Raw genomic sequence first — 13,681 nt, 5'->3', positions numbered from 1 at the left:
GTTATCAGCTCTCGTGTTGGCGACTTGGTCGCGGCGCCCGAGCCAGTGTCGTGTTATCAGCTCTCGTGTTGGCGACTTGGTCGCGGCGCCCGAGCCAGTGTCGTGTTATCAGCTCTCGTGTTGGCGACTTGGTCGCGGCGCCCGAGCCAGTGTCGTGTTATCAGCTCTCGTGTTGGCGACTTGGTCGCGGCGCCCGAGCCAGTGTCGTGTTATCAGCTCTCGTGTTGGCGACTTGGTCGCGGCGCCCGAGGCAGTGTCGTGTTATCAGCTCTCGTGTTGGCGACTTGGTCGCGGCGCCCGAGCCAGTGTCGTGTTATCAGCTCTCGTGTTGGCGACTTGGTCGCGGCGCCCGAGCCGTGTCGTGTTATCAGCTCTCGTGTTGGCGACTTGGTCGCGGCGCCCGAGCCGTGTCGTGTTATCAGCTCTCGTGTTGGCGACTTGGTCGCGGCGCCCGAGCCGTGTCGTGTTATCAGCTCTCGTGTTGGCGACTTGGTCGCGGCGCCCGAGCCGTGTCGTGTTATCAGCTCTCGTGTTGGCGACTTGGTCGCGGCGCCCGAGCCGTGTCGTGTTATCAGCTCTCGTGTTGGCGACTTGGTCGCGGCGCCCGAGCCGTGTCGTGTTATCAGCTCTCGTGTTGGCGACTTGGTCGCGGCGCCCGAGCCGTGTCGTGTTATCAGCTCTCGTGTTGGCGACTTGGTCGCGGCGCCCGAGCCGTGTCGTGTTATCAGCTCTCGTGTTGGCGACTTGGTCGCGGCGCCCGAGCCGTGTCGTGTTATCAGCTCTCGTGTTGGCGACTTGGTCGCGGCGCCCGAGCCGTGTCGTGTTATCAGCTCTCGTGTTGGCGACTTGGTCGCGGCGCCCGAGCCGTGTCGTGTTATCAGCTCTCGTGTTGGCGACTTGGTCGCGGCGCCCGAGCCGTGTCGTGTTATCAGCTCTCGTGTTGGCGACTTGGTCGCGGCGCCCGAGCCGTGTCGTGTTATCAGCTCTCGTGTTGGCGACTTGGTCGCGGCGCCCGAGCCGTGTCGTGTTATCAGCTCTCGTGTTGGCGACTTGGTCGCGGCGCCCGAGCCGTGTCGTGTTATCAGCTCTCGTGTTGGCGACTTGGTCGCGGCGCCCGAGCCGTGTCGTGTTATCAGCTCTCGTGTTGGCGACTTGGTCGCGGTGCCCGAGCCGTGTCGTGTTATCAGCTCTCGTGTTGGCGACTTGGTCGCGGTGCCCGAGCCGTGTCGTGTTATCAGCTCTCGTGTTGGCGACTTGGTCGCGGTGCCCGAGCCGTGTCGTGTTATCAGCTCTCGTGTTGGCGACTTGGTCGCGGTGCCCGAGCCGTGTCGTGTTATCAGCTCTCGTGTTGGCGACTTGGTCGCGGCGCCCGAGCCGTGTCGTGTTATCAGCTCTCGTGTTGGCGACTTGGTCGCGGTGCCCGAGCCGTGTCGTGTTATCAGCTCTCGTGTTGGCGACTTGGTCGCGGCGCCCGAGCCAGTGTCGTGTTATCAGCTCTCGTGTTGGCGACGTGGTCGCGGCGCCCGAGCCGTGTCGTGTTATCAGCTCTCGTGTTGGCGACTTGGTCGCGGCGCCCGAGCCGTGTCGTGTTATCAGCTCTCGTGTTGGCGACTTGGTCGCGGCGCCCGAGCCGTGTCGTGTTATCAGCTCTCGTGTTGGCGACTTGGTCGCGGCGCCCGAGCCGTGTCGTGTTATCAGCTCTCGTGTTGGCGACTTGGTCGCGGCGCCCGAGCCGTGTCGTGTTATCAGCTCTCGTGTTGGCGACTTGGTCGCGGTGCCCGAGCCGTGTCGTGTTATCAGCTCTCGTGTTGGCGACTTGGTCGCGGTGCCCGAGCCGTGTCGTGTTATCAGCTCTCGTGTTGGCGACTTGGTCGCGGCGCCCGAGCCAGTGTCGTGTTATCAGCTCTCGTGTTGGCGACTTGGTCGCGGCGCCCGAGCCGTGTCGTGTTATCAGCTCTCGTGTTGGCGACTTGGTCGCGGCGCCCGAGCCGTGTCGTGTTATCAGCTCTCGTGTTGGCGACTTGGTCGCGGCGCCCGAGCCGTGTCGTGTTATCAGCTCTCGTGTTGGCGACTTGGTCGCGGTGCCCGAGCCGTGTCGTGTTATCAGCTCTCGTGTTGGCGACTTGGTCGCGGCGCCCGAGCCAGTGTCGTGTTATCAGCTCTCGTGTTGGCGACTTGGTCGCGGCGCCCGAGCCGTGTCGTGTTATCAGCTCTCGTGTTGGCGACTTGGTCGCGGCGCCCGAGCCGTGTCGTGTTATCAGCTCTCGTGTTGGCGACTTGGTCGCGGCGCCCGAGCCGTGTCGTGTTATCAGCTCTCGTGTTGGCGACTTGGTCGCGGCGCCCGAGCCGTGTCGTGTTATCAGCTCTCGTGTTGGCGACTTGGTCGCGGCGCCCGAGCCAGTGTCGTGTTATCAGCTCTCGTGTTGGCGACTTGGTCGCGGTGCCCGAGCCGTGTCGTGTTATCAGCTCTCGTGTTGGCGACTTGGTCGCGGCGCCCGAGCCGTGTCGTGTTATCAGCTCTCGTGTTGGCGACTTGGTCGCGGCGCCCGAGCCGTGTCGTGTTATCAGCTCTCGTGTTGGCGACTTGGTCGCGGTGCCCGAGCCGTGTCGTGTTATCAGCTCTCGTGTTGGCGACTTGGTCGCGGCGCCCGAGCCAGTGTCGTGTTATCAGCTCTCGTGTTGGCGACTTGGTCGCGGCGCCCGAGCCGTGTCGTGTTATCAGCTCTCGTGTTGGCGACTTGGTCGCGGCGCCCGAGCCGTGTCGTGTTATCAGCTCTCGTGTTGGCGACTTGGTCGCGGCGCCCGAGCCGTGTCGTGTTATCAGCTCTCGTGTTGGCGACTTGGTCGCGGCGCCCGAGCCAGTGTCGTGTTATCAGCTCTCGTGTTGGCGACTTGGTCGCGGCGCCCGAGCCAGTGTCGTGTTATCAGCTCTCGTGTTGGCGACTTGGTCGCGGCGCCCGAGCCAGTGTCGTGTTATCAGCTCTCGTGTTGGCGACTTTGTCGCGGCGCCCGAGCCAGTGTCGTGTTATCAGCTCTCGTGTTGGCGACTTGGTCGCGGCGCCCGAGCCAGTGTCGTGTTATCAGCTCTCGTGTTGGCGACTTGGTCGCGGCGCCCGAGCCAGTGTCGTGTTATCAGCTCTCGTGTTGGCGACTTGGTCGCGGCGCCCGAGCCAGTGTCGTGTTATCAGCTCTCGTGTTGGCGACTTGGTCGCGGCGCCCGAGCCAGTGTCGTGTTATCAGCTCTCGTGTTGGCGACTTGGTCGCGGCGCCCGAGCCAGTGTCGTGTTATCAGCTCTCGTGTTGGCGACTTGGTCGCGGCGCCCGAGCCAGTGTCGTGTTATCAGCTCTCGTGTTGGCGACTTGGTCGCGGCGCCCGAGCCAGTGTCGTGTTATCAGCTCTCGTGTTGGCGACTTGGTCGCGGCGCCCGAGCCGTGTCGTGTTATCAGCTCTCGTGTTGGCGACTTGGTCGCGGCGCCCGAGCCGTGTCGTGTTATCAGCTCTCGTGTTGGCGACTTGGTCGCGGCGCCCGAGCCGTGTCGTGTTATCAGCTCTCGTGTTGGCGACTTGGTCGCGGCGCCCGAGCCGTGTCGTGTTATCAGCTCTCGTGTTGGCGACTTGGTCGCGGCGCCCGAGCCGTGTCGTGTTATCAGCTCTCGTGTTGGCGACTTGGTCGCGGCGCCCGAGCCGTGTCGTGTTATCAGCTCTCGTGTTGGCGACTTGGTCGCGGCGCCCGAGCCGTGTCGTGTTATCAGCTCTCGTGTTGGCGACTTGGTCGCGGCGCCCGAGCCGTGTCGTGTTATCAGCTCTCGTGTTGGCGACTTGGTCGCGGCGCCCGAGCCGTGTCGTGTTATCAGCTCTCGTGTTGGCGACTTGGTCGCGGCGCCCGAGCCGTGTCGTGTTATCAGCTCTCGTGTTGGCGACTTGGTCGCGGCGCCCGAGCCGTGTCGTGTTATCAGCTCTCGTGTTGGCGACTTGGTCGCGGCGCCCGAGCCGTGTCGTGTTATCAGCTCTCGTGTTGGCGACTTGGTCGCGGCGCCCGAGCCGTGTCGTGTTATCAGCTCTCGTGTTGGCGACTTGGTCGCGGCGCCCGAGCCGTGTCGTGTTATCAGCTCTCGTGTTGGCGACTTGGTCGCGGCGCCCGAGCCGTGTCGTGTTATCAGCTCTCGTGTTGGCGACTTGGTCGCGGCGCCCGAGCCGTGTCGTGTTATCAGCTCTCGTGTTGGCGACTTGGTCGCGGTGCCCGAGCCGTGTCGTGTTATCAGCTCTCGTGTTGGCGACTTGGTCGCGGTGCCCGAGCCGTGTCGTGTTATCAGCTCTCGTGTTGGCGACTTGGTCGCGGTGCCCGAGCCGTGTCGTGTTATCAGCTCTCGTGTTGGCGACTTGGTCGCGGTGCCCGAGCCGTGTCGTGTTATCAGCTCTCGTGTTGGCGACTTGGTCGCGGCGCCCGAGCCGTGTCGTGTTATCAGCTCTCGTGTTGGCGACTTGGTCGCGGTGCCCGAGCCGTGTCGTGTTATCAGCTCTCGTGTTGGCGACTTGGTCGCGGCGCCCGAGCCAGTGTCGTGTTATCAGCTCTCGTGTTGGCGACTTGGTCGCGGCGCCCGAGCCGTGTCGTGTTATCAGCTCTCGTGTTGGCGACTTGGTCGCGGCGCCCGAGCCGTGTCGTGTTATCAGCTCTCGTGTTGGCGACTTGGTCGCGGCGCCCGAGCCGTGTCGTGTTATCAGCTCTCGTGTTGGCGACTTGGTCGCGGCGCCCGAGCCGTGTCGTGTTATCAGCTCTCGTGTTGGCGACTTGGTCGCGGCGCCCGAGCCGTGTCGTGTTATCAGCTCTCGTGTTGGCGACTTGGTCGCGGTGCCCGAGCCGTGTCGTGTTATCAGCTCTCGTGTTGGCGACTTGGTCGCGGTGCCCGAGCCGTGTCGTGTTATCAGCTCTCGTGTTGGCGACTTGGTCGCGGCGCCCGAGCCAGTGTCGTGTTATCAGCTCTCGTGTTGGCGACTTGGTCGCGGCGCCCGAGCCGTGTCGTGTTATCAGCTCTCGTGTTGGCGACTTGGTCGCGGCGCCCGAGCCGTGTCGTGTTATCAGCTCTCGTGTTGGCGACTTGGTCGCGGCGCCCGAGCCGTGTCGTGTTATCAGCTCTCGTGTTGGCGACTTGGTCGCGGTGCCCGAGCCGTGTCGTGTTATCAGCTCTCGTGTTGGCGACTTGGTCGCGGCGCCCGAGCCAGTGTCGTGTTATCAGCTCTCGTGTTGGCGACTTGGTCGCGGCGCCCGAGCCGTGTCGTGTTATCAGCTCTCGTGTTGGCGACTTGGTCGCGGCGCCCGAGCCGTGTCGTGTTATCAGCTCTCGTGTTGGCGACTTGGTCGCGGTGCCCGAGCCGTGTCGTGTTATCAGCTCTCGTGTTGGCGACTTGGTCGCGGCGCCCGAGCCGTGTCGTGTTATCAGCTCTCGTGTTGGCGACTTGGTCGCGGCGCCCGAGCCAGTGTCGTGTTATCAGCTCTCGTGTTGGCGACTTGGTCGCGGTGCCCGAGCCGTGTCGTGTTATCAGCTCTCGTGTTGGCGACTTGGTCGCGGCGCCCGAGCCGTGTCGTGTTATCAGCTCTCGTGTTGGCGACTTGGTCGCGGCGCCCGAGCCGTGTCGTGTTATCAGCTCTCGTGTTGGCGACTTGGTCGCGGTGCCCGAGCCGTGTCGTGTTATCAGCTCTCGTGTTGGCGACTTGGTCGCGGCGCCCGAGCCAGTGTCGTGTTATCAGCTCTCGTGTTGGCGACTTGGTCGCGGCGCCCGAGCCGTGTCGTGTTATCAGCTCTCGTGTTGGCGACTTGGTCGCGGCGCCCGAGCCGTGTCGTGTTATCAGCTCTCGTGTTGGCGACTTGGTCGCGGCGCCCGAGCCGTGTCGTGTTATCAGCTCTCGTGTTGGCGACTTGGTCGCGGCGCCCGAGCCGTGTCGTGTTATCAGCTCTCGTGTTGGCGACTTGGTCGCGGCGCCCGAGCCAGTGTCGTGTTATCAGCTCTCGTGTTGGCGACTTGGTCGCGGTGCCCGAGCCGTGTCGTGTTATCAGCTCTCGTGTTGGCGACTTGGTCGCGGCGCCCGAGCCGTGTCGTGTTATCAGCTCTCGTGTTGGCGACTTGGTCGCGGTGCCCGAGCCGTGTCGTGTTATCAGCTCTCGTGTTGGCGACTTGGTCGCGGTGCCCGAGCCGTGTCGTGTTATCAGCTCTCACTTGGTGACTTGACAGTTTCGCGACGTGCGTGATTCAGCGGCTTATCGACTGTCACACTTGTTGTTGGAAGATTCGGCACTGAATAACAGGTATAGGTATGCCAATCCGCCGAGGGTGAAAGTCTAGTGGTTAGGAAGACTGCCGCCTAATCAGAGGTCGGGGGTTCGATCCCGGGCACGCACCTCTAACTTTTCTGAGTTATCCATAATGTTTTCCAAGGTGTGTGAAGTCTACCGATCCACACTTGGCCAGCGTGGCAGTCAATGGCCAAGTGTGAGAGGAGATCTATACTCAGTAGTGGGTCAGCAATGGACTAATCATGATTAGGTACATCTAATGCTGATCTAAATATGGTCTAAGTACCTCTTCAGAATTCTGTAACTCTGGTACGTCTGTTATCGATATTTTCTCAAACGTGATAGATATCAGATGATATCGGAGCGTGTGATTCGGCGTCGGCTTATCTGTCTGTCCGTCTGTCAGCGCGCTGACAGCCGTCACTGCGACCACTTGATCCTGCAATAAGTAGGTACATTTCGTTGTGCTGATATGGCACTGAGAAACGCCAAAGAAGAAGTACATTTCGTTGTGCTGATATGGCACTGAGAAACGCCAAAGAAGAAGTACATTTCGTTGTGCTGATATGGCACTGAGAAACGCCAAAGAAGAAGTACATTTCGTTGTGCTGATATGGCACTGAGAAACGCCAAAGAAGAAGTACATTTCGTTGTGCTGATATGGCACTGAGAAACGCCAAAGAAGAAGTACATTTCGTTGTGCTGATATGGCACTGAGAAACGCCAAAGAAGAAGTACATTTCGAAAGGACGTGTTTGTCTCCTCTTGTACTTATTATCTCGACTTTCTACGACACCTTCTAGTTTCTACAATTTCGTGCGTAGCAGAACACCTTCTCAGTGCAGATTATACCATTGTAGGCAATCATTGGTGATCTTCACTAAATTGTAGAAGTCAGCTTTTTTCTTGATCCTGTATAGGTACAGGATCAAGAAAAAAAGCTGTGATAGTGTGGTTTACATCTGAACTTTACCTCTTTGTGATATTAGGTAATACTCTAGTGTAGTGTAGTATGTATCATTGTCTTCTCTACTATAGCAGCCGGTACTTGTATAGGTATCTGCTGCTTACTACGCAGCTGGTAGAGGTAGGTAGAGGTGTTGTCAATAAAAACTCTAGCCGGTACTTTTCATGTGGCATCATTTTCCAAAGTGGTTAAGACCTCCACCTCCCATTCAGGAGGTCGGGGGTTCGACCCCGGGAACGCACCTCTGACTTGACAATTGAGTATCGCTTGCTTTAACGGGGAAGGAAAACATCGCGAGGAAACTTGCATGCCTGACAGTTCTGTTTTCAAAGGCGTGTGAAGTCTGCCTATCCGCGCTTGGCCAGCGTGGTGGACTATGGCCAAACCCTTGCTCAGCAGTGAGCCGGCGACGCGACGGGTTGACCGTGGTGTTTATATCCCTAGACTTTTAGTTACAAGTTTGATGTTTATGGCATGAGTGTTTCACTGATCTGCGCCAAGGATCTGCGCCAAGGATCTGCGCCAAGGATCTGCGCCAAGGATCTGCGCCAAGGATCTGCGCTTTGTCCGCGACAGGTCAAATGTCAAAACGTTTATTCAAACTAGCTAAACAAATTACGCTTTTTGACAGTCAGTTTGCATTTGTAAGATGATGATATAGATAGTGGTTATAATTTCTTACGAGAACTTAAAACTAAAGCTACGAGGGTTCCAAACGCGCCCAGGTCTAAGAAGAGCCCACAACAAACTCAGGTCGAGGTGGCAATCGGGGTATGAGGCGGGGGGACGTCCCCCACACCCGCACGTCACTGTGTGTGTGTGTGGGGCGCTCCGTATCCGATTGCCATGTCGACCTGTCGCGGACTATTGGTACATGATTGGCATTACCCGTTATTTACAGCACGGCATTAGCACATTGTACAATACGCGGCAGAAAATAAGGGACATCGACCTTTAGAAGAAGATAGCGGATTTGTAGAGCACTGTCTCTGTCGTTGATGCCGCCAAAACGTCATATAGGTAAGCATGATTGATAGAGACAACGCTCTACAAAGGCCGATGTACATTAGTTTCTGCCGCGTACTGTACCTACAGGCCGCAGTCACAGCACGGGCTCGGCAAACATACAGCTCGCAGTACACAACGCACTATCCGTTATCACGCCACTATCTGCTGATAAGCGACAAGGCTCCAATGATACTATTCGCTGTGTTATTTGTCAGTATCAGTGACAAGTTTGTTTTGTTTCAGAATTCAGAAGTAGGTATCGATGTTGCCAACACCGCGCCGAAACGATCTTATCTGAAGGTGATGTTTCATGTAGGTATGTGCCAGGTGCCAGGTGCCAGGAGCCTAGGACAGAGATGCATACGAATCATGCATTCTTGTGGTTTTTTTTTCAGTTGAAAGTACCTACTTACCTGAGTAAGACTCTGTTTCTCTCTCGAGAAGGCGCTAAATCTCTCTGAAATGTGGCAGGATTTGTTTCCAACCCGGGAAAATTGTCGTCATATTATGTTGCTTCATTAATACCTATATAATAATATAATTTCCCACTTGATCTTCGTCGTAACAAAAATTTTAGACGCTCATTTTGACGATTTTCAATCGCAATCATAAAACTTTTGGCTAAGTTGCACGTTGTAAGCAAAGTGTGTATCATATCTGCAGGTATAAGTAGTTGTGTGTCTAATGAGTCGACTGTTGAGTCGACTGTTGAGTCGACTGTTGAGTCGACTGTTGAGTCGACTCGTGGAGGTTGGCTTTATACTAATTAGCGTTGTTTTATCCCTCGCGAGGCCAAACTGCGACCCCTTCACTGTGGCGGTGCGCAACCTGCACTTCCTCAGTTCTAATGACTGTTACCTACCATTCTACTACAGCATGCGCTTGGCTGCAATCACATCAAATAGTAGGCGATGATGCAACGTCGAGTGGAGATAGTGGATATACTTGGTCACTATTCCTTCGAAGGTTCCTATTGTAATCGGTGAGGAAGACGGGTGCCAGAGCATTTCATATTGTAGCAGTGCGTTCTAGACGAGGAAACGAATCGTTTTGTATGAGCTCATGGAAACTTGACTATAATTGACGGTTGGTCGTCGTCCGAGAGCGTAGGGCTCGTCGCTCGTCGCTCGTCGCGGCGCCCTGGAGATGATAACGATAGTGGTCGGTGCATCGGGCGTCGACCCCGCCGCCTCGTATCGCTCCAAGATATGCAAAACGTTATCTCGTTTATCTCAACTAGGCGTTAATGTGAGATTGCCTATCTTAGAGCATCGATAGTGTATCTACTCCACAGATACTGTATCTGGCGGAACAGCTGACGCTAGTCCTGAGTCACTGGGCTCGCTGTGTGTGCAAGGATGTGAGTGTACACTGTAGACTGTAGGCCGGGCGGGACGCGGGTCGTGGATGGATGGCGCGGCGCCCGTTATGGCATGTTTACACGCGGCCAATAGACTCGGGGCCGTGCGCCTGCGCAGCCTACATAGAACACTTTAGTACTTATTTATAGGTATGACCACAGTCACGGCTGATGGAAATTGATGATGTAAGACGGGACGCGTTTACATTAGGTAGGTAAAAGTTGCGTATTCTCTCTTCTTTAGAGATACCCGGATAGTATTTCGATCGTTGTCGAAGTTGAAGCGATTATTTCGATGTATCCCGGCGCTCTCGGTGCGGTGTGAACTCTCCTTTAGCGTCGTATGTAGGCCGCTGGGTGTGTTCGCGAGTCACGTGATAAGCTGAGCAAACAGACGAGCTCGACCCAATATTTGTATATAGCGTGGCACAGGGCACCCCCCCCCATGGCTGGTCGCAGGGGAGCTGAGATACGAAGGCACCCCGATACGGTAATTATCAGATAGAGCCACAGATTTGATTAGGAGAGCGCGTATCTGTGGCGACTCATAGCGGGCGACACTCCGCGCCGAGATACACTATCGCAGGGAAGTTAACGTATCTGAGCTGAGCGCTACAAGCGCGGCCGAGCAGTCGCAGAGCAGTTGTGCAGTGCAGTGCTGGATGCGGTGCCGGGTGGAGGAGGAGGTGGAGGTGCGGGAGGCGCTCGTGATCTGATAGCGCGCGGATTATCGATGGCGCATATCGACATCATCACGATGTTATCACTTGTTTTTTCGTGGAATATTTTCCGTGAAAAGCTAATAAAGTGCGGTGTGAGGCGCGGGGCGCGGGGCGCGGGGCGCGGGGCGCGGGCGGGGGCGCGATAAGCCGCCATATTGTTTCAGCGCCCCCCCCCCCCCCCCCCCCCTCAGCCCCTACATCACGTAGCACAGCCGTGCGAGTACTTGCAGGTATCACTCGACACTCGACTGCTATACACACCTACCTACCTATACGTTAATACTAAGTACCTACTTCGTTTCATGAGAGTCGAAAACATTATGGAAGCTAACGTTTCCACATTTCCTAAAACACCAAAATCCCGGAATAATATGAACAGAGTTGTTCTATACCTTCTATACTCTATTGTATTGAACAAAGAAACTCATCTCTACCATCAAGAGGAAAATAGTAAACTATAGTACCTAAGTAGGTAGCTGGTAGGAACTATGAATACAGCTACGGTTCTACGCCGCACCCTCTACGAGTCAAATGCTACTACAATCTGTAGGCATATTTATAAAGCGGATATGAAAGTGGTGTATAATACTTAAATAAGGCTCGTTTTAACTTTTAATTCCCCTTTTTTCAATGTTTTTGCGTAAGTAAATCTCTGCAGTTGTATTCTTCAACATTGTATAGGTATGTAGGTAGTAGGTACGTATAACTACATACTAGGTAGCTGTAGACAGTCTCTACGTAAGGCGAACCTTGCAACACCTCTACAATGTACGCAACTTGAACATGACTCATAATACAAACAACAAAGAAACTTCATGTTGCACAACGTATATAGGTGGGTAAATAATTTATCGATATACCTACTAAGTATTCGATATCGATATAAACTAACTTGTGCCGCCGGTAAGCCGCGTTGGCGCGTCATGCACCCAGGTGCTAGCCGTGTGGGCAACTAGCTACCTATCTACCCACCCCACATTGTTATTCCTCTTCGAAATGAGATTCAAGCATGATATCACATTCTTGGGTATTTACGAAATAATATGGAATGAATATAATAGTTAGCTACTCGATCGTAAGTGAACCTACTTACATACTGAAACTCTCAGTGCATTTTCATAGTTCAGTTGTCAAACATAACTGTTCCTCCCTGAGCTAAGTCAGAGTGAAGGAGCTAAGGTGAGCTAGGCTGTAAGACATGTCTCTTTTGATGGGGTTTACACACGTCGCGTCGCTAAGTACTAAGTATTTCTATTGGCATTGGGGATGGCAGCCTTTCAATCAGTACCCTTAGTATAAATGCGAAAGTGTGTTTGTTTGTTGGTTTGTCCTTCAATCACGTCGCAACGGAGCAATGGATCGACGTGATTTTTTGCATGGATATACATAGTTAAAGGCTTGGAGAAGTGACATAGGCTACTTTTTATCCCGGAAAATCAAAGAGTTCCCACGGGAATTTTAAAACCTAAATCCACGCGAACGACGTCGCGGGCATCAGCTAGTATTTTAGTAAATACCTAATGTAGAACTTTATATTCTACACGAGAACCTCCATACAAATACATAGGTATAGCAGGTAGCAGGTAGCAGGTAGCAGGTTGCAGGTAGCAGGTAGCAGGTAGCAGGTAGCACGTAGGTACATACCTATATCATTTCAATTCTACTTTAATCTCTTTACCAATACGAGTCATTTATATTGTTGTAAATAAATATTATAAGCCAGGAGGAGGCCAATATAAAGTCGTATTATTTCCTAACATCCAAGTCCGTGAGAGATAAGCTAGGCTTAGTGCACTGTATGTACACACTAAACAGGGAAATACCTGCGCCGCCGAAGTGAAGCATAAGCAGTTACCGCGACACCGTGGCAACTGGCAACTGGCAACTGGCAACTGGCAACTGGCAACTGGCAACTGGCAACTGGCACTTGGCACTTGGCAGGCCAGCGAACCGCAGAGCCTCAGCATCTGACGGTTGGTTCACACAAACCCATACTACAGATATACGTACGACCAGTGCCGGCTTCACCTATGGTGCAGGGTCTCAGTACGTAACAGTACAGGCAGGGTGTGCAGGGCGCCAGGCCAGGGCGCAGGGCGCCAGGCCAGGGCGCAGGGCGCCAGGCCAGGGCGCAGGGCGCGGTGCACACGGGTGCAGAGTTCAGGAGGTGCCGAGCGACACTCTCTTTAAATTAAATGGTTTATTAATAACAGAGCATACGCCATACACATACGTCAATAACAGAGCATACGCCATACACATACGTCAATAACAGAGCATACGCCATACACATACGTCAATAACAGAGCATACGCCATACACATACGTCAATAACAGAGCATACGCCATACACATACGTCAATAACAGAGCATACGCCATACACATACGTCAATAACAGAGCATACGCCATACACATACGTCAATAACAGAGCATACGCCATACACATACGTCAATAACAGAGCATACGCCATACACATACGTCAATAACAGAGCATACGCCATACACATACGTCAATAACAGAGCATACGCCATACACATACGTCAATAACAGAGCATACGCCATACACATACGTCAATAACAGAGCATAAGCTATACATATACGTCAATAACAGAGCATACGCTATACACATACGTCAATAACAGAGCATACGCCATACACATACGTCAATAACAGAGCATACGCCATACACATACGTCAATCACAGAGCATACGCCATACACATACGTCAATAACAGAGCATACGCCATACACATACGTCAATAACAGAGCATACGCCATACACATACGTCAATAACAGAGCATACGCTATACACATACGTCAATAACAGAGCATACGCCATACACATACGTCAATAACAGAGCATACGCCATACACATACGTCAATCACAGAGCATACGCCATACACATACGTCAATAACAGAGCATACGCTATACACAGCCAATAACAATACAAGTGGGAGCCTCGAGTGGCGGCCGCCAGAGGGAGTTGCAAATATGTAGGTATAGTGACATAATGACATCGTTAAATCAAACGACACACCAGTAATTATAATAATATGCTCATTTATTAAAAGTGTACTTCTTTCTTATACTATATTTACATAAAATATAACGGTTGCGGCCGCGCAGCCCGCGAGCGAAGCGCGCAGCCGCAGCTAACATAAATAACTATCGTCCGTCCAAGCACAACCACTGCGACTTGTGTATCGTCTAACGCTTAGAGCCTGTGCAGACGAGAACTATTGCGTGCGGAGGACAAAACTCCTTCATCTTTTACTACGGTGTTTCGCCGTACTTTTAGCCTGTCGTGTGCGTTGCGAGAGCCAG

General features: G+C 54.3%; 1 protein-coding gene across 5 annotated transcripts in view; it reads right to left on the bottom strand.

Annotated features, from left to right (window-relative positions):
* LOC117996942 (transcription factor BCFI-like) overlaps positions 1-13,681 on the bottom strand; it is a 206,472-nt gene that overhangs the window by 120,793 nt on the left and 71,998 nt on the right. The gene's annotated exons all lie outside the window — the stretch shown is intronic.

The sequence above is a fragment of the Maniola hyperantus genome, chromosome 4 (assembly GCF_902806685.2).
Source record: "Maniola hyperantus chromosome 4, iAphHyp1.2, whole genome shotgun sequence".
Taxonomy (NCBI): Eukaryota; Metazoa; Arthropoda; class Insecta; order Lepidoptera; family Nymphalidae; genus Maniola; species Maniola hyperantus.
This window is presented reverse-complemented; position numbering and strand designations above follow the sequence as displayed.